The sequence below is a fragment of the Paramormyrops kingsleyae genome, chromosome 25 (genome assembly GCF_048594095.1).
Source record: "Paramormyrops kingsleyae isolate MSU_618 chromosome 25, PKINGS_0.4, whole genome shotgun sequence".
NCBI lineage: Eukaryota > Metazoa > Chordata > Actinopteri > Osteoglossiformes > Mormyridae > Paramormyrops > Paramormyrops kingsleyae.
The window spans coordinates 6,163,008-6,181,807 of NC_132821.1; the positions used below are offsets into that span (position 1 = coordinate 6,163,008).

Consider the following 18,800-nt stretch of genomic DNA (forward strand, 5'->3'; position numbering starts at 1 on the left):
TGAACTACTAAGCCTGCGCAGATTTGTTCAGGTCTTCAGCTCCATTGTCCTCCTGCTTTTGTTGAGCAAACACACTAATTACCTGTGAATCCTGGCACATTTGCATTTATTTACTCAGACTCCTAGTTCAAATACAAGGCAGTCCAAACCTATGTGTGTGACATGGAAACCTTCACAAAAGCCTGTGATATCTATACAATATATCCCACACACTGACTGACCTGCAAATAAGAAAGACTCACATTCACAAAATACATGCAAATTAGTGCTGTCAAACGATTAAAATTTTTAATCAGATTAATCACAGGGTTTCTGTGGATTAATTTAGATTAATCACTATCAAATATCATTCATTTTTAATCTATATTAACTGCATTTCATTTTGCATGACCAAACAGACTCAAGAAAAAGGGAATATATATGCACTTAACATGTTTATAGAACATCCTGAACATGAGTCGGATGCAATCAATCTGCCACAGAAATGCAATACCATGGACCCATATCAAAAAGCAATCATTTTTGCAACACGTCCACAGATAAGTTGGACAATATAGTGTGTGCGACCGATTTAATGAGTCACAAATGAGAAGTAGTGCTTAAACAGTATAGAACTACAACTTTCCCTTCTGTTGATAAAGGGCACAGCCATCTTGGATTCTGAACTCGGGATCCTCTGTGCTGCTCCGAGATATTTCTCGGATCTCCGAGAAACGGGAGTGCACGTTGTCACTTCCGGCTTCAAAACTCGGAATTCGACTCGGAATACGAGTTCCCAGGGCAAATGGAACGCACCAGAACTGCCCAAAATGGGTTGACAGAGACATTTCTGGGATTTTGAGTCATTCTGCGCTGCAGATGGGTTAATTGCATTAAAAATTTTAATCAGATTAATCATGATGATGGATTAATCCACGTTCACCCGTTAATTTTGACAGCCCTAATGCAAACACAAGTCTGTTTTATTTACAAAAAATAGAGTGAAAATAGAATAAAAAGTTGCTAATAAAATGAAATGAATAGAATGAAAACATGCTAAGACATCAGTCTCCAATGTATGTTTGTACACAAATGTAAAAAAAAAATTGTATCAGTCCCTCAGTTCCAGGTTCATCTCTTCATCATCTTTCTGCCTTTTCTCTCAGTGGTTACTTTCCCACACAGTCTGTCTGTCTGTTTAGGTCCGTGTTTGCAGCGTTTGCAGACCCAGTGACCATCGTCCCTGCATTTGGCGCAGGTGAATTTGTGAGACTTTACACAGGTAAACCTGCTGCGATTTCTGTTGCAGCTCTCTTGTACTTGGCACTGAGTTGTCTGTACAGGTCCTGGCACAGCAGCAGCAAACGCTGCAGCAGCGTTCCTCTCTGTCTCCATTGCCTTTTGCTGCATGAATCGGCAACGGAGTTCCTTGGCTAGAAGACTCAGAAACAATCTTCTTTTTCCTTTCCACCCTGTGCATGCCTTGTACAGAACGTAGGCATTCACCGCCGCCAGGTCCAGCATGTTGTAAAATACAGCTACTGGCCACCTGCGTGTTGCTGCTCATACTGAATACATGCGCGCCGATGGAGGAAGTTCACGGCGAACTTTATTCACCGTGTCCAGTAGAGTCGTGTTGCACTGAAGCAGTCTGTGTGACTCTGTAGTCTGTAGTTCTACCATCAGAGGTTGAAACTGCTTTTGTAAAGAGATGGGCAGTATTTCAATTCCATATATTTCAGCACCAGGACAACAGCCCCTCCCCCCACCACCCCTGCATGAGGGACCCCACCAGAGGACACCAGACGGGGAGCCACCGGCCCAGCCCACAACCCCCAGCCCCGTCACGAGCTGGACCCAGAACCAAGAAGGCCCAGCCAGACACCCGCCCCCCCCACAGGCCCCCATCACCCCCCCGCTCAGTGTGTGTGTAAGGTGTGTACATGTGGGTGTGTGTGATTGAGTGTGTGAACTGAAGTGTGTGCAAACTAAAAACTGTGGTGCATAAAAAGGGGGGGGGAGGTCCGGGCAGGGGCTCCACCGCTGGCCGGATCCCATACGCCCCCTCCCAGGTGTATCGAGGCCGGAGTGGCGAAGCCCCACTACCCCCAACAACACTATGATGAAATTAATTATTGGGCTCCAAGTGTATTCAAATTCTGTCAGTCGATTTTTTGTACAGGCAGACATTCTCTCAATAGAAAATTATGGTTAATTTCTCTTTTGACTTCCAGTTCACGAGGATTGTTTATTTGCCGATGGTTAGGACAGTGAGGAGCATGTGCGATGTTTCTTTTTTGCCCATATGCAGAGCTGGCCCAAGGCATAAGCGAACTAAGCGGCTGCTTAGGGTCCCGTGGCCACCAGGGGGCCCCCAAGAGTACATGAAATTACATCGGTTTTTTATTTTTATTTTTTTCATTTATATATGTTTAATATTTCAGCTGATATCATATTGGTAATGAAATGCATTATTCAATTAAAAAAACAACGCAATATTATTTTAACTAGCTGCTGCAGGATGCATGCACAGTTGGAGTATGACAGCCATACGATGCCTGAGGTAAGTTAACTTAAATTCATTGAAGAAGCAGCGTCACTGCAGCAAAACAACTAATAATGTCACAAAAAAGGACATATCTTTCTGGTGCAGAGAAAAGAAAACGGAAGAAATCAGAGGAAGAGAAAAAACAGCAAGATAAAGGTAAGATAAAAAAAATGAGTATAAACTAAACGAGGCTAAATTGCAAGCTAATGTTACTTCTTCCGCTTAAGCGATCACCAGCGGCAGCTAACAGCTCGTCAATTCATGCAAAGGATGAGACGGACAAAAATTACCGATGCATAATAAAAAATAAGCTTCTGTTTTATAACTTTGGTACTGATAACAGTTTAACATTACTTACACTGGACTGGCCTACGTTTGTGTTATTATATCATTATGTCTTAATGTTTTAGGTGTACAGATGGCTTGCTGCAGCGCCATATAGGTTGATGTTAAAATAACTGTTGTTTGTTGTTATTGTTGTTGAAATAGCTTTTCTGTTAAAATAACATTCTGTTCATTCAACTATACTCTTATGAAACTTTTTAGGAGCACTGTTGAAATATTTTGGAGGTGGGGCACAACCAATGCCATCTGCCTCAAGTACCAGTGCTACAGCTGATGATGATATTTAAAACAATCCTAGATCAATTTGTTTATACCTTTTTTGTTGTTCATTTGTTTGTTTTTGGCAGACAGCATCACCTTTCAGTATGAAATCTAACATGGCTACATTTATTTTATATTACTATATTTTTATAATAATAATTATTATTTTTATCTTTAATAAGGTACATCCTCTGCAGGTGAGGAGCACTCACCAGCACCTTTATCCACTGACCCTACAGTTCCTTCTACGTCTGTCTCAACCTCAGTGGAGGTGGCAGGTAAGTTAGTAGCACTGTGTGTTTGCTCAGTTTACTGTAGAATATCCTGTGATTAATATTTCTAAATATAATTTTTAATTTAATTTCCATATAGATCATTCTAGTTCTGTGGCCATTGGGATCAATGTCACATCTACTCCCTCAGCTACTTCCAGCCTACACCATGGATCAGCAGCTCCTCCAGTTGACCCAGCTGAGTGGTCATCTATCCTGTCTGACTCTGAAAGGACTGATCTTGTAAGTAGAGGACCATTGCCTATAAAGGAAAACTTCACATTCCCTAAAAAACCTGATGGTCGAAGCTTCCACTACCACTACACATACAGACAGCTAATTAATGGAGAAAAAATCAAGCGGAGCTGGCTTACTTATTCAAAAACAAATGATGCAGTCTACTGCTTCTGCTGCAAATTGTTCTCCAAGAAGTCCACAAAACTGGCAACAGAGGGACAACAGGATTGGGTCAATATAGGTGCACTACTGAAACAGCATGAAATAGCCTTGATCACTGCAAAAACATGGTGAAATGGAAGGATTTTGCACTGAAATGGCCCTCTTGGAGGCAGAAAAGAACCGTTGGAGAGATGTTCTCACACGCCTAATCAGTATTATTCAGTCCTTGGCAGAAAGAAATCTAGCATTCAGGGGATCTGTTGATACATTGCATCAGGAAAACAATGGGAACTTTCTGAAAGAAGTGGAACTGTTAGCTAAATTTGATCCTGTTTTGAGAGATCACGTGAGACGAATTGACAGTGGAGCACAGCATATCACATACTTAGGGAAAACTATCCAAAATGAGCTGATAAGCTGTGTCAGTGACAAAATACTGGACACAATGGTGGCAGAAATCAAAGATTCAAAATATTATGCCATAATATTGGATTGCACCCAAGATGTTAGTCACCAAGAACAGATGTCTGTTGTTGTGCGCATTGTAAGTCTTGGCAAAACACCAGAGATAAAGGAACACTTCTTGGGATTTCTAATAGCTCCTGGATCTACTGGTCTAGGCTTGTCCACACTAATTCTTAAAAGGCTTGAAGAATTGAACATCCCTTTCCAGGACTGTAGGGGACAATCTTACGATTGTGCAGGCTAGGCTGTTAGAAAAAAATCCACGTGCTTTTTATGTGCCTTGTGGAGCACATACATTAAATCTGATGGTTTCAGATGCTGCTAAAGCATCCAAGGATGCCACTTGTTTTTTTTGGAAATGTGGAAAAACTTTACAGACTCTTCTCAGGGTCTCCTCAAAGATGGGCCATCTTGTAGAAGTATGTGGATGTCACACTAAAATCTTGGAGTGAAACGCGATGGTAGAGCCGGGTGAACAGTATTGAACATTTACGCTACCAAGCAGGCAAGGTGAGAGAAGCTTTGTTGGAGGTCAGAGAACAGACTAAAGACTCCACAGTGAAAGTTGAGGCCAACAGTCTTGCTGAAGAAATTGGTTCATTTAGATTTCAGATTTGCTGTGTCATCTGGTATAAGAACATAAGAAATTTACAAACGAGAGGAGGCCATTCGGCCCATCAAGCTCGTTTGGGGAGAAGTTAACTAATAGCTCAGAGTTGTTAAAATCTTATCTAGCTCTGAATTAAAGGAACCCATGGTTTTAGCTTCCGCTACACTAGCAGGAAGACTTCCATACTCTAACTACACGCTGTGTAAAGAAGTGCTTCTTCAAATTTGTTTTAAAATGTTCTCCCGCTAATTTCCACTTATGACCACGAGTTCTAGTATTTAGACTAATATTGAAATAGTCATTTGGCTGAACAGCATCCAGACCCATTAGAATCTTATAGACCTGAATCATATCCCCGCTTAGTCTCCTTTGCTCAAGGCTAAACAGATTCAGTTCCGCTAACCTTTCCTCATAAGACATTCCTCTAAGACCAGGAATCATTCTCGTAGCTCTTCGTTGCACCTTTTCTAAGGCAGCAATGTCCTTCTTGAGGTATGGTGACCAAACCTGCACACAGTATTCTAGGTGGGGTCTTACCAAGGAATTATATAAGTGTAACATCACCTCCCTTGACTTAAACTCCACACACCTAGAGATATACCCCAACATCCTATTGGCCTTTTTTATTGCTTCCCCGCACTGGCGAGAATGAGACATGGAAGCATCAACATACACACCAAGGTCTTTCTCATAATCAGCTACCTTTATTTCAGTAGGTCCCATAAAATACCTGTACTTTATATTTCTGCTCCCTGCATGGATTACCTTACATTTATCTTTGTTAAATTTCATCTGTCAAGTATCAGCCCATTCGCTAATTAAATCCAGATCCCATTGAAGCCTCTCTGCTGCTAGATCAGTATCTGTTACACCGCCCACCTTGGTGTCGTCTGCAAATTTAACCAGTTTACTGTATGTATTTGTGTCAATATCATTAATGTAAATTAGGAACAATAGTGGTCCTAAAATTGAACCCTGCGGTACCCCACTATGAACGGAGGCCCACTGTGACATTGTGCCTCTAATAACTACTCGCTGCTTCCTGTCAGTTAGCCAGTTTTCGATCCAAGCTCCCACAGTTCCTAAAATCCCTGCAACTTTAAGCTTTAGCAAGAGCCAACCAGACGCTGCCATGTGCATAGCAGACGCTGACTGATTACAGTACAGGAGTCTATGACTCAAGGCGTGTGAGTACACTATGTCAGTGTTTTCTCGAAAAATGTTGTCCACACAATAGTCTTGGGCCCATACCTTACTTTCCTTAAGTAGTAGATCACTGAAATCTGGCTGAAGTTTCAGCAGATTCTCATTATCTCAATTGCCACCATCACGATCCACTGAGTGAAGAAGCAGGGGAGTCTTGACTGACTGACATAATGAAGAGTGTACAATCGGCTAGAATCTAAAGATTTTATGCTGTCAGGCTACTAGTTGTAGTACTTGGACAATCCCTGAAGTAAGAGGTGCAATTCTTACCAGGGGGTGCTGTGGCTTAGTTGGTTATTTTACAATAAGTCACTAGAAGAGTAAAGAAAAGTTATGTGAAATGAAAAGAAAAACTGTACAAAAAAGCAATATGAAATGAATGAGTGTGTGAATGTGAAAAGAATGTGGAATGAAAATGAAATGTAAAGACAAGCAATGTTAAATGAACAGAAAATATGCAAATAAGCCTTTAAATAAATGCTCTTCATATATACCCTTTTGCGTTTTCATTTAGGCTATGAATGTTCACAGCATGTCAATATCAACAAAGGTAGGCCTATCATTGGCTTTATGAACAGCTGCACTACTTCCTGAACTTCAGCCAGCTCCTTTGTTTCCTGTCTGCCATTATTGGACAAACTGATCACCTGGATTAATCAGTTTGTCCAGTAATGGCAGACAGGAAACAAAGGAGCTGCCTGAAGTTCAGGAAGTAGTGCAGCTGTGCATAAAGCCAATTGTAGTTTATAAGTGGTTGACAAGTGGTGATTAGCTTTCTTGTCACCTGTCTTAAAATGTAAGGGATACTGGAGCTTGGTTGGGGTGGTGGGGTGGCTCGCGGCGGGCGCCGGAAAATTTCCCTTATTTTCAAATCCAAAACTTGACAGGTATGCTCTTCGGACACTAAAATTAACCTCGAATTTAACCATGTTATGATCACTACCGTACAATGGGTCTAAAACCTCTAATTTTCCAATCCTATCCTGGTTATTAGAGAAAACAAGATCAAGAAGGGCTTCTCCCCTGGTAGGAGTATTAACAAACTGAGTAAAAAAACAATCCTGTACTAATTCCACCATCTCAAGTTCATTTACAGAAGAGCCAGAGACTGTGTCCCACTGTATCCCCGGTAAATTAAAATCACCCATAACCACCACATCATTTTTATTACTCATAATCCTGATATCATCATATAACATTCTGCTTTCCTCTACAGCTACATTAGGTGCTCTATAACAAGCCCCGACAATTAGGCCATTTGAATCTTTAGCATCAAGTTTGATCCATACAGCTTCTGAATTTTTATTTTTATCAGTGAGTTCCCTTGCCTGCAAGTTTTCTTTTACGTATACTGCAACACCACCTCCCTTCTTGCCTATCCGGTCTCTACGGAACAACGTATAACCATCCATATTATATTCATCACCATCATTGTCACTCATCCATGTTTCAGTTATTCCTATAATGTCGTAATTGTCTGAAGAAATTAAAGCCTCTAAGTCATTAATTTTGTTTCTAATACTCCTAGCATTCAAATACAGACCACTAATGGTAGGCCTTTTACAGTTTCAAGGGAATTTACGCAGATTTGTGCAGGCTTAGTAGTTCTAGCATCAGAGATTGAAATTGCTTTTGTAAAGAGATGGGCAGTATTTCAATTCCATATATTTCAGCACCAGGACAACAGCCCCCCCGCATGAGGGAACCCACCAGAGGACACCGGATGGGGAGCCACCGGCCCAGCCCACCAGAAAATGAAAAGCTCAGTAGTTCTGGTGTTAATTGCCATGTATTTGCGTGCAGACAAGAGCACGGACAGCATTAGGGGAGCTGGACACTGTTGCAAATTCCACTGTAATGTTGATCCAAACATCCAAACTAGAGAATCTTAAAACACTGTCTTGACAGTCGGATAAAACCAGCCACAGCCTAAGGATTAATGGAGCTCAGAATGGGCTGGGATATCCCTGATCTATCTGCCGGTTCTTGTTGGCCAATTCATCACTCAATCCCATCAGAATCACTCTTGGCACTGAAACAGCTGATAAGCCACAAATCATCACTGGGAAAATAATCATTGTGATCTGTAAATACTCCCTCTTTTCATATTTGGCCACACACAACGTCCTCAAACAAAGCTAAATACTTTACACCATAATGATGCTGTGTGTGACATATGTAGACAGGGGTCTTTTTATACCTATTATATATGGGGGCACACATGTTGCGGCCTGCATTGACTTGTCCTTACGCACAACTCTAACCTAAATATTTATAAGAATAGATAGTTTGGTATATATAACGTCATTCATTTAAAATGATCATTTAAAAACAAATGCTGACTGTTAGTTGTACATTGTGGTGTTTTCAGTTACAGCTGTCTGTATTTCCCATAGTCCTATGTGATTGTTCCTCAGAACTATTTGAACAATCTCTGCCTCTTGTACAACCAGGTCCAGTGCACAGCTCAGGTAAACCTGTGTAATCGTCTCATGCTGCCATCTTTGTGCATTTTCAGTCTCGGTGCATTGCCAGTTATTTTTTTCAACTGCACAGTGTATAGTACATTATAATACTTACAGAGGAGTAAAGTTAACATTGACAACATGTCTTACAAGAGGGCTACAATAAAGAAAACAAAAGTTTCAAGGCAACATGAAGGTAATGCACAATCAGGGATGATCAATTTCTGAGGCATGTATTTAAAATAAGTATTTTAATAAGCATTTAACTTAAATTGTGCTTGTCTCAGAGGCTTGAGAGTACGCCAAGGGAAGACGAAGTGTCTCCAGGACGACTACAGGCAAACTGGCACTGCCCGGGCAGATGAAAGAAGAAGGGCACAGAGCCAGGTTGGGTACCACAGCGCTATCCAGCCCATGGTTGCCGATGGTCACATTCCACCAGAACCCCCCAACACTAACTCCCCGGGGAACTTCCAAGCAGCAGAGCAGATCTCAACAAGCGAGGATCAAAGGAAAGGAAAGATCCTGGCAGGAAGAGGAAGATCTTGTGGCCAAAGGCTAAAAATTTAGAAGTTTGGAGAACAAATGTGTTACAAATGAAATAGCACATTAAGCCTGGGTCATTTCACAATTTTCATTACAGAGATATTTGTGAAACTCATATTTGAAATAAAAGTATGTGCTACAGCTTAATCATTTTTTTCATACGTTATTTTGTATTTTCAAAATGTCTTTATTGTAAACTGCACATCATGTTCCGCTGTGAGCACTATCCCCCGTACAGTAACTGTGTATAAGTAGCCTTTAACCTAGGCATAAAATACATTGTTTGTAAGTCGGTCTTAATGAAAGAGTACCAATTTCAGAGGGCATTAAGTTGAAAAATACACAGTGAAATATCTAATAATAATATATGAACATTCAAACACAGCATACTGTACAACTCAGTTTACAAATTAATTTTTTTTATTTCAAAGTACTGTTTAATTTCAGAGCCAAATGCCATGTGCCCATAAATATTTGAATTATTATTGTTTATTATTATAAATGCCGATTGCATTCCTGGAGCCTTCGATTTTGCATACACAGTGCCCTCTACAGGATCCTGTCGAAACAGCATCTCCTTCAACCTCATTCACAAAATGTGCGTTTTTTCACAAAACGTTTTTCTTTATAAATCCCAAAATCTTCCTATAAATGTGTGTATAAATTCTTCTCATCTTTTTCAGTCACATGGAGCCTTTATAAATGAGCTCCCCGATTAATCTGTTTACATGAAAACATCTTAATTGCATTAAGGCATTTAAACGTAGCCACCGAACAAAAGGTAACTTGGTGATTTAGCAAACTGCATGTTCCTCATCTCCTCTGTATGGACCATAGAGCTGTGTATCGGAGAGTCTGGCTACACGCTACGTTTCACGATACAGGGATTACAATTCAATACGCTGCTCTATTTTGCCGTTAAAAAAAATTCTGCTTTTAGGAAAACTTGTTATAGTATAAAGAGCACACCGCCAAATGCATGAAATCTGAGTAAAAGCATTTGATTTTTAACTCAATCAGAATAGAGGGATCTGCATTTGCATTTATCACAGTACCTATAACAATCCAGCATCGTAGGACTACAACTATTTCGGATTCAGCCAACGGGTAACGTTACTAGCCAGCAGCGTTGTGCAAATTACTGAAAAGTACTAGTTACCAATTACTTCATATGAAAGTAATTATAAGGGTGGGACTGGAGCGTGTGTCTGACTGAGGGGTCGCAGGCCGGGATCGCGAGCAGTTCCAACGTGTGGTGGATGCAGCACCGCGCTGCATCAGCGCCTGCTCCCCCGGCCTGACCTGTCCTGTATAATAACCTAATAAAAGAAAGTAACAGCGGGCTAAAGGCTGCCTAGTGATCACATTAACATGGCGTCGCTGTTGAAATACATGGCGCAGACATCGGGGGAATATGGAACCAAATGTTTCTGCAACACAGAGATGTTTGCCGGTGGATTTTCAAGCATCGCGGAGACATAGTACCAATGCATTTGTGCTCTCTGGGTAGTTATAAATTATTTTAAACCAATTATTTTAGTGTTGCAGCTATGACAATGCCAGATAATACAACTGTCTAATTGTATTTATCACCATACCTATTATATCAGCCATTCATTGCGCCACGGTGAGGTCGGATGGCGTTACATCATAAACAGGAAATTAGGGGAACGTGCTGCCTTCGTCCATTAATATTTTCATGCAAGACAAAGCCAAAGAGCCCATTTAAATTTAAGTACTTTGCTTTTTTAAAAAATGTGATATGGTAATTAGTTACATTACTCCTTACAGACAAAAGCAGTGGAATTATACTAGCGCGTTACTAGCAACACTGCTAGGCAGCTAGGTTTGCTAATGCTAACGCTAGCAGCGCAGCCTTATGCTACATCCTCTCGCAAGATAAGACAGCATTACTGTCACTACCGAAAATGTTACACCAACCGTAAATGTAACTTCCGCTACTACGCATGCGCACGCTTGCGACTTCTGGAAGGAGGCGTGCTATTTTTACGGCATCTTGTCACATCTCATCATCTGTTGATTTTTGATGAGAATGTCAACAGCGAGAGGAAAGAGATTTAACCGGATAATGATGGAGACCTTCAACTTTAAAAGATTTTATTTCACACAGGGCATTAATGTCTAATGTGCCTCAGAAGGAGCGACGTAAAATATGGCGTATGGCCATCAATTTTACAGTCAAAGGTGACATTACTTTAATGTTCTTCTCTATGTGCTAAATGAAATTAACATTATGTATTACACCCAGTTCGATGTGCTGTGAAGTTACTTAAGAGCAAAAGTGTCAGCTAGGCACTCGCACAACATATCTTTGCTCACGCCATGGAGGCATTACAATAGTGCTGCTCGAGAAAATAGTTCAATACTGAAGTGTTTGCTAGAAGCCACACAGCTACCTTCTTCATTGGGCAGTGAACATGACAGAGGTGAACAGCAGTGGCCTGGAGAAAGAAAGTTATGGAGAAGAAAGAATTTGAAGCGGTTGTGTAGAGGAAGTGTTGACCAATTTCAACGGTTGGCAAGGATCATAGCCACGATCATGTAATTGTGAAATACGTAACTGACAGACAAGGGCAGTGGTGGTCCTACTTTTTCCTGTCTCTTGGTGCTGTGGCTTAGTTGGTTATAGTGCCTGTCTAGTAAACAGGAGATCCTGGGTTCAAATCCCAGCAGTGCCTTGAATTTCACTGTAGGAAATGAAATGCTGTGAGCTTCTTGCCTTTTTTCCACTGAAGGCCGTCATTGTGGGAAGAAACTGTCAGAAGCAAATCATTTGCTCCAGGTGAGGCTTGAGTTCAGAATCTCAGCATGGCCCAACCAGACGCTGCCATGTGCATAGCACACGCTGACTGATTACAGTACAGGAGCCTCTGACTCAAGGTGTTTGAGTACACTATGTCAGTGTTTTCTCGAAAAATGTTGTCCACACAAAAATCTTGGGCCCATACCTTACTTTCCTTAAGTAGTAGACCACTGAGATCTGGTTGAAGTTTCAGCAGATTCTCATTATGTCAATTGCCACCATTACGATCTACTAATTGAAGAAGCAAGGGAGTCTTGACTGACTCAAATAATGAAGAGTGTACAATTGGCTTGCTTCTAAACATTTTCTGCTGTCACGCTACTAACTTTAGTAGTTTGATAATCCCGGAAATGTGAGTTTCAACTTGTAATAGTGGGTGCTGTGGCTTAGTGGTTTAAAGCGCCTGCCTTGTAAACAGGAGATCCTGGGTCCAAATCCCAGCAGCACCTTGTTAATGTTGATGAATCTTTTGGCAAGAACAACCGTCATGTCTGCTGGAGGCATGGTAAGTGTAGACCTTGTATGTTAAGAGCAAAAGTGTCAGCTAGGCACTCGCACAACATGTCTTTGCTCACGCCATGGAGGCATTACAATAGTGCTGCTCGAGAAAATAGTTCAATACTGAAGTGTTTGCTAGAAGCCACGCAGCTACCTTCTTCATTGGGCAGTGAACATGACAGAGGTGAACAGCAGTGGCCTGGAGAGAGAAAGTTATGGAGAAGAAAGAATTTGAAGCGGTTGTGTAGAGGACGTGTTGACCAATTTCAACGGCTGGCAAGGATCATAGCCACGGTCTTGGAGTTGTAAAATACGTAACTGACAGACAAGGGCAGTGGTGGTCCTACTTTTTCCTGTCTCTTGGCACTGTGGCTTAGTTGGTGAATATTGGTGAATGAGGCCCAATGCTTGTAATGGTGAGGTGATCTTATTTATTGGGGAGTCTTTGTCTGTCTCTCTGCAGGCTGTCAGGCTGTAGAGTCACAGAAGAAGGCTGTTCTTCCCTGGCTTCAGCTCTGAGGTCAAATGCCTCACACCTGAGAGAGCTGGATCTGAGCTACAATCACCCAGGAGACTCAGGAGTGAAGCTGCTCTCTGCTGTACTGGAGGATCCCAGCTGTAAACTGGAGAAGCTGAAGTGAGTACAGAGTGTGAGTCTGACACGCTACAGATACTTATGCATGTATGTGAAGAAGTGGCACCAATAAATAAATGGATACAGCAGCACTATGTCATTCTGCATCTCCTATAGTGTGGACCACAGTGGAGAGTGCAGGACCAGACCAGGCATACAGAAATGTAAGTGTGTTTGCATGTTTTTTTTTTTAATAATACCATTAATACTATGTTATGGTTGTATTCACACAATTGTTGTGATGAGTGTGTCTTTTTGCATTGTGTGTAGATGGATTTCCATGTTTGTCTTTAGGTGAGTTTCTGTGTGTCATTTTAGACAACATCCAAATGAGACAAATAAAACATCAAAATCATCACCAAAAACACTATCAATTCATTTAATTGTTTTAAAAAATATTTTTTTACAAATACTTTATAGCTGCTCATATTGTCTTTGTTTTTGTGTGGGAGTGTAAGATGGTTAAAATATATTCTGATGTAGTTGTACATCTTTAATTTCACAAGAAAAGAATTCTTTGCATTTGTTCTTTTTGCGCATGCCGTGAGTGTATGTGTTTTCTGTGCGAGATTCGTTAGTATTGTCCTAAGACGGCACCCATAGGCAGTGAGGACTCTCTCCTTAAGTGCAAAATGTGAATTTGCATTTTTACAGGGTGCTTCTGGAACACTCCTTAAAGTGCATGTTTAAAATACGTATAATGTGCGTCGACCCACTGGGCATTGCCTGGTAAGCCAGATGGCCAGCCCAGCCCTGGGCTAACACGAGGTGCAAATACATACTCAATTGATTGCATTGTGTTGATTACATTATAATGATTACATTGTAATGATTACATCATGGGTATTTGGCATGCTTTTTAATAATACCATAATGATTATATTCTTCGTTTCATAGTGCTAAATAATATTCCATAAGATAGATACTGAATCCAACCCCGACTGGCAAAAACCACTAAATTTATCTACATGCTGAGGGGTTAATTATACAATAATGCCAATACTAATTTACTAATGTCTAATAACACAGTGTTGAATATAATGCAGACACTGGACATGGGAACTGATACTGGGCTTGCAGGATGGGGCGATCTGACTTCATGAAGTTGGCAGAAATCAGGAATTGATAGCGAGAGAACAGGTCGAGATGACCTGTGCCAGAGGACAGGGTGAACTAATACTTTTTCTAATTTTTGCACAATATAAAAGGGGAGGGGGGACACGTACTTAATGGCTAACTAGAGTAAATGTCAATGTATGTGGTAGTCACGTAGGTGGAAAAGTACAGAAAAGGGGGGCCACACCCCAAAAGGCCTATAAAGACCTAGAGCCGACACCTATGGTTCGAGCTTCTTCCTGTACATGCTGAATGTATGTCAGATGGTTGCTCCTGGATTGCAATCTGTCAGAGAATAAGCTGGTGACTTGCAACTACTCCTCGACTGTGCAGTGAATCTCTTCTCATCAACGGACCTGGCGGAGTTCTGACTCCAACAATGCATAATTATTAATAATAGACGTGTAAGAATATGCACAGCCATCCATTAAGCCACTCAATTCATTATCTATTGCAGGGATCGAATTTATCGACGGCAAAAGCCGCCGTGCCTTAGCAATTTGCCGTGCTGCCCTGAATATTTACAAGTTCTTGCCAGCAGATACTTGCAGTGCCCTCTTCCTCAGTTGCCTTTGTGCCCTATTGTGTATGTTTAGATCATAATAAAGTCAATAAACTTATGAAATCAAGAAGTTCTTCCGTTTTTTACTTCTCTGTCGCCATGTCCATGATGTCTGGGTTGATAAGCGCATCCCATAATTTTACGTTAGCCACGCCTCCATGGTTAAATTATTCAGAGCGGCTATTCTAGCCGATGCGTACCTCCCTCCGAAACTAATAGCAACATGTTCATAGAATAGGGAGGGTGAGAAGGTTTAGAAGTTCTTTTGAAAGTGAGGCTGTATTGGTGGTATTTTTGGCACGTGAACAATCATCGATTTACATCGACAAATACATGTTAAGGACCTGTTATAAGGCCACAAAGTTCCAATTAAAATGCCTACCAAAGATCGGGTGAAAAAAAGAAAGCAGGCTGAAATGACGGCCGCTGCTTCTAAGACCCTGAAAATAACCAAATTTTTTAGGTAATTTCGCTGATTTTGCATGTCTATCCCAATCATACCGCATCTATTGTTATGGAAATTATCTGTCATTACTTGACGTTGTAATAATTTATAATAGACTGTAATAATTCATAGAAGATTGAAATAATTGATACCAGATGTGCATTGAATTGAAGTGAAAACAGAGAAGGAGTTAGAGCATAAACTGTACTGTCCTGCAGCTACTGTCACGGGACAGTTCGTAGTGGCTCGCGGAAGTGTTTGAGTGGCTCGAGACAGTTAGCGAGTGGCTCGCGACAGTGTTTGAGTGTCTCGGGACAGTGTTTGAGTGGCTCGGGACAGTTGGCGAGTGTTAGTTAGTTGGCTTGAATATGGTCACTCATGCATTATTTTGAAGTTCTGTTAGTCATGTTAGTGTCAATGTCTCAGTAAAAATAATGTTCATTAAATAAAAGTTTTTATCACTGACAATAGCTGGTTCTGTTTTTTTTCATAAAACATTTCGTCATTACTGAGTAGGTGAATGAAGGCAACAGCATCTTTTTTTCAATAGCTAGTCTAACACTATTTCACAGGGTGCTAATGCATTTATTTCCCTTGAAAATGTCAGAATGCTAAATATTTCATGCGTCCGGCTATATACCTTTTTGCCTCAGTGCCCTGGCCAGTAATTCTTGATTGCCTTGGTGCCCTCCGAACCTACGGGAAAATGCCTTAGTGCCCTCCTATATTTGAGGGGATAAAAGGCAAACATTGCTGTGCCCCCCGAACAAAGTAATTCTACCCCTGTTATTGCAGATTAACATTCTCTACGGTGACTGTAGTCATTTATAATGTCTTTCAAGCTGCTGCCATATTTCTTACATCCACTGGACACGTCATTTCACAGAACAAGCGATCCAGAAACAATGTGTACTTTTCAGGGATGCCACTATAGGTGGATCAAAACATAGATTACTAAATATAATAGCTTCAGTATTAAATTATAAAAAAGCGGATCTATTCGCAATATTTGTAAAATGCCATGATTACTCCATTTTAAATAGACGCTTCTTTTTGTGCCAGTTTGTAATTAGCAGTCATTTGCGTTCTTTTATAATAAAAATAAATCAAATATTATAAGCCATAAATTATTCGTATATTTTGCAGGAACAGACATCGCGCCGCTGAAGTTTAGTACTTTCCCGTTTGAGATGAACGTGATGTTGCCGTTTCCTGCCCGGTGACCTTTAAAAATCCATGACAGCAGCAGTTCGATGCAGCGTGTGCAGCGGCCATATTCACGGACAAAATCAAGCTGATCACTAAGACTTATTTTGTGGTTAAGTAATACAGAAGTAACAGCATAATGCTACATTATTTGTGCCCCCTCAGGAAAAGTGTTACCGATCAGTAAATAACATTTTCTCTTGCCTTGGCTCGATGTCTAAAACAGACCTAGACATGTTTGAGTAGATTATCATGTTATTGCACTTACCACACACAATATGAAGTAAATGTAAGTGAACCGAAATCTCCATGCAATGAATTATCATCCTGTGAGTGTGTATCAAGTGCTGCAGCCCATATTTTAGCAATGGGCATCAGATCACTGTATTCAATAGAGTGAGGGGTTATTCAGAAAGGACCAGTGTATTATTATAAAACAGACTGATAAATCAACTTGTTTAAGCAATTATGACTGTATGTCTTGTCCAATAATCCAACATGCTTTCCCAGCTGGCAGCTTTCAAAGAGGATTGACCACATTGTTCTTGCAAAACTAGACATTTATGAAGGCCTCTATACCTTAACAAGCTTACGATTAAATGCAGCACAGCCCTCGATGTCCTGTGGATGCATATGGATATATGGAGGTGATTTTCTGTACTGAGTTAGATCAAATGCATGAATCCATTTCCAAAAGCTGTTTATCTGGGTCCCCACAATGGGGGACATTGGATATGGTGCCAGTATCTCATAGGCCTTGGATACCTAATCACTCAGACATTTCTGAGTCACATCTTTATTTAGCCTAATCGTTACTTTTTGTCTAGGACATTTAACACAATCCAGTGTGTGGCCTGAATGAAAAACTAAGGTTTTCCTGGTTATTTACATATATTTCAGAGGTTCACAGGGCTGCCAACTTTGGTCAGCTGGCTGGTGTGACATTTCCAATTGGAGACAAGTCTGCACACACATTTACATGCATGTAACAGTTTTATTACCTTGTAAATAGTCTGTAGGGTTTGTGAACTACCCCAACGCTTTTGGTGTAGCTAATTATGAGTTTATAATAGAATATTATAGATTTCCTGAGCCTGACAGTCAAGAAGTGTGAGCGTCACACCAGATGCGTAAGAGTCGGTAACCCTGGTTTCAAAGCTGAGTAAATGTGCCTTAAACTGCTTTATTGCTTCTTTCATTCCACAAAAATATGAGCATCAGACATTAAATGCTGCTGAAAAAGCCCCAGAGACTTGGACAGATATGTGAGGTGTGTTTTAATGGGTGAAACACGCAAACGGGAGATTTCCTCCAAGGCTGATGCTATCATCTATCTATCTATCATCTATCTATCTATCTATCTATCTATCTCTCTTCAACAGGCACTGTGTTTGTTCACAGCTGATGTGAGAAGATCTCTGCTGAGAGTAAACTTACAAACAGCAGCGGGTCCACACAACATTACCTGGTCATGTGACATGGAGCGTAACACCCAGCCGGATGATGTCTTCACAGATAACTTTAACGTTTCCTTGAGCCAGGCAGTCGTCCCCACGTGCTTAAACAATACCACCATCACACCTTTGCTGAATTAGTCTTCTGTCTCCTGCCTGAATGACAACCACCCTGTAGCACTCATACCTGTCATCATGAAGTACATTGACTAGTCATGGGGCAATTGAGAGCCGATCTTCCCAAATCAGTATAGCAATGTACAGGATTTTCTAAAAAAAAAAAAAATCACACCAAAATAATAGTTAAGAACTATTATTTGCAATGTTTATGTTGTGCGGTTTGGCGCAAGATAAAACAGTCGGTCGTCTGTCAGAAACAAATATAATTTGCTTCATTTAGCACCACAAGACACAGCTGCCATAAATGACACGAGTGTGTGGTAATTACACTGATACAATTAAGAAAAGAAATGACTAAGGAGAAGAAAGCAGGCTTAGTTTAACATACAAGGTCTACACTTACCATGCCTCCAGCAGACATGAAGGTTGATCTTGGCAAAAGATTCATCAACATTAACAAGGTGCTGCTGGGAATTGGACCCAGGCTCTCCTGTTTACGAGACAGGCGCTTTAAACCACTAAGCCACAGCACCCACTATTAAAAGTTGCAACTCACATTTCAGGGATTATCAAACTACTACAGTTAGTAGCCTGACAGCATAAAATTTTTAGATTCAAGCCGATTGTACACTCTTCATTATGTCAGTCAGTCAAGTCTCCCCTGCTTCTTCACTCAGTGGATCGTGATGGTGGCAATTGAGATAATGAGAATCTGCTGAAACTTCAGCCAGATATCAGTGATCTACTACTTAAGGAAAGTAAGGTATGGGCCCAAGACTATTGTGTGGACAACATTTTTCGAGAAAACACTGACATAGTGTACTCACACGCCTTGAGTCATAGAC

At 40.8% G+C, this 18,800-nt stretch overlaps 3 non-coding genes across 3 annotated transcripts; 2 read left to right on the forward strand and 1 right to left on the reverse strand.

The window, feature by feature from the left end:
- The first annotated feature begins 11,721 nt into the window (after positions 1 to 11,721).
- trnat-agu (transfer RNA threonine (anticodon AGU)) lies at positions 11,722 to 11,795 on the forward strand. Its single transcript has one exon. It is a non-coding gene; the product is annotated as a tRNA-Thr (tRNA).
- A 500-nt stretch (positions 11,796 to 12,295) lies between these two features.
- trnat-ugu (transfer RNA threonine (anticodon UGU)) lies at positions 12,296 to 12,369 on the forward strand. Its single transcript has one exon. It is a non-coding gene; the product is annotated as a tRNA-Thr (tRNA).
- A 6,045-nt stretch (positions 12,370 to 18,414) lies between these two features.
- Positions 18,415 to 18,488, reverse strand: trnat-cgu (transfer RNA threonine (anticodon CGU)). The gene has a single exon. It is a non-coding gene; the product is annotated as a tRNA-Thr (tRNA).
- Positions 18,489 to 18,800: the final 312 nt, after the last annotated feature.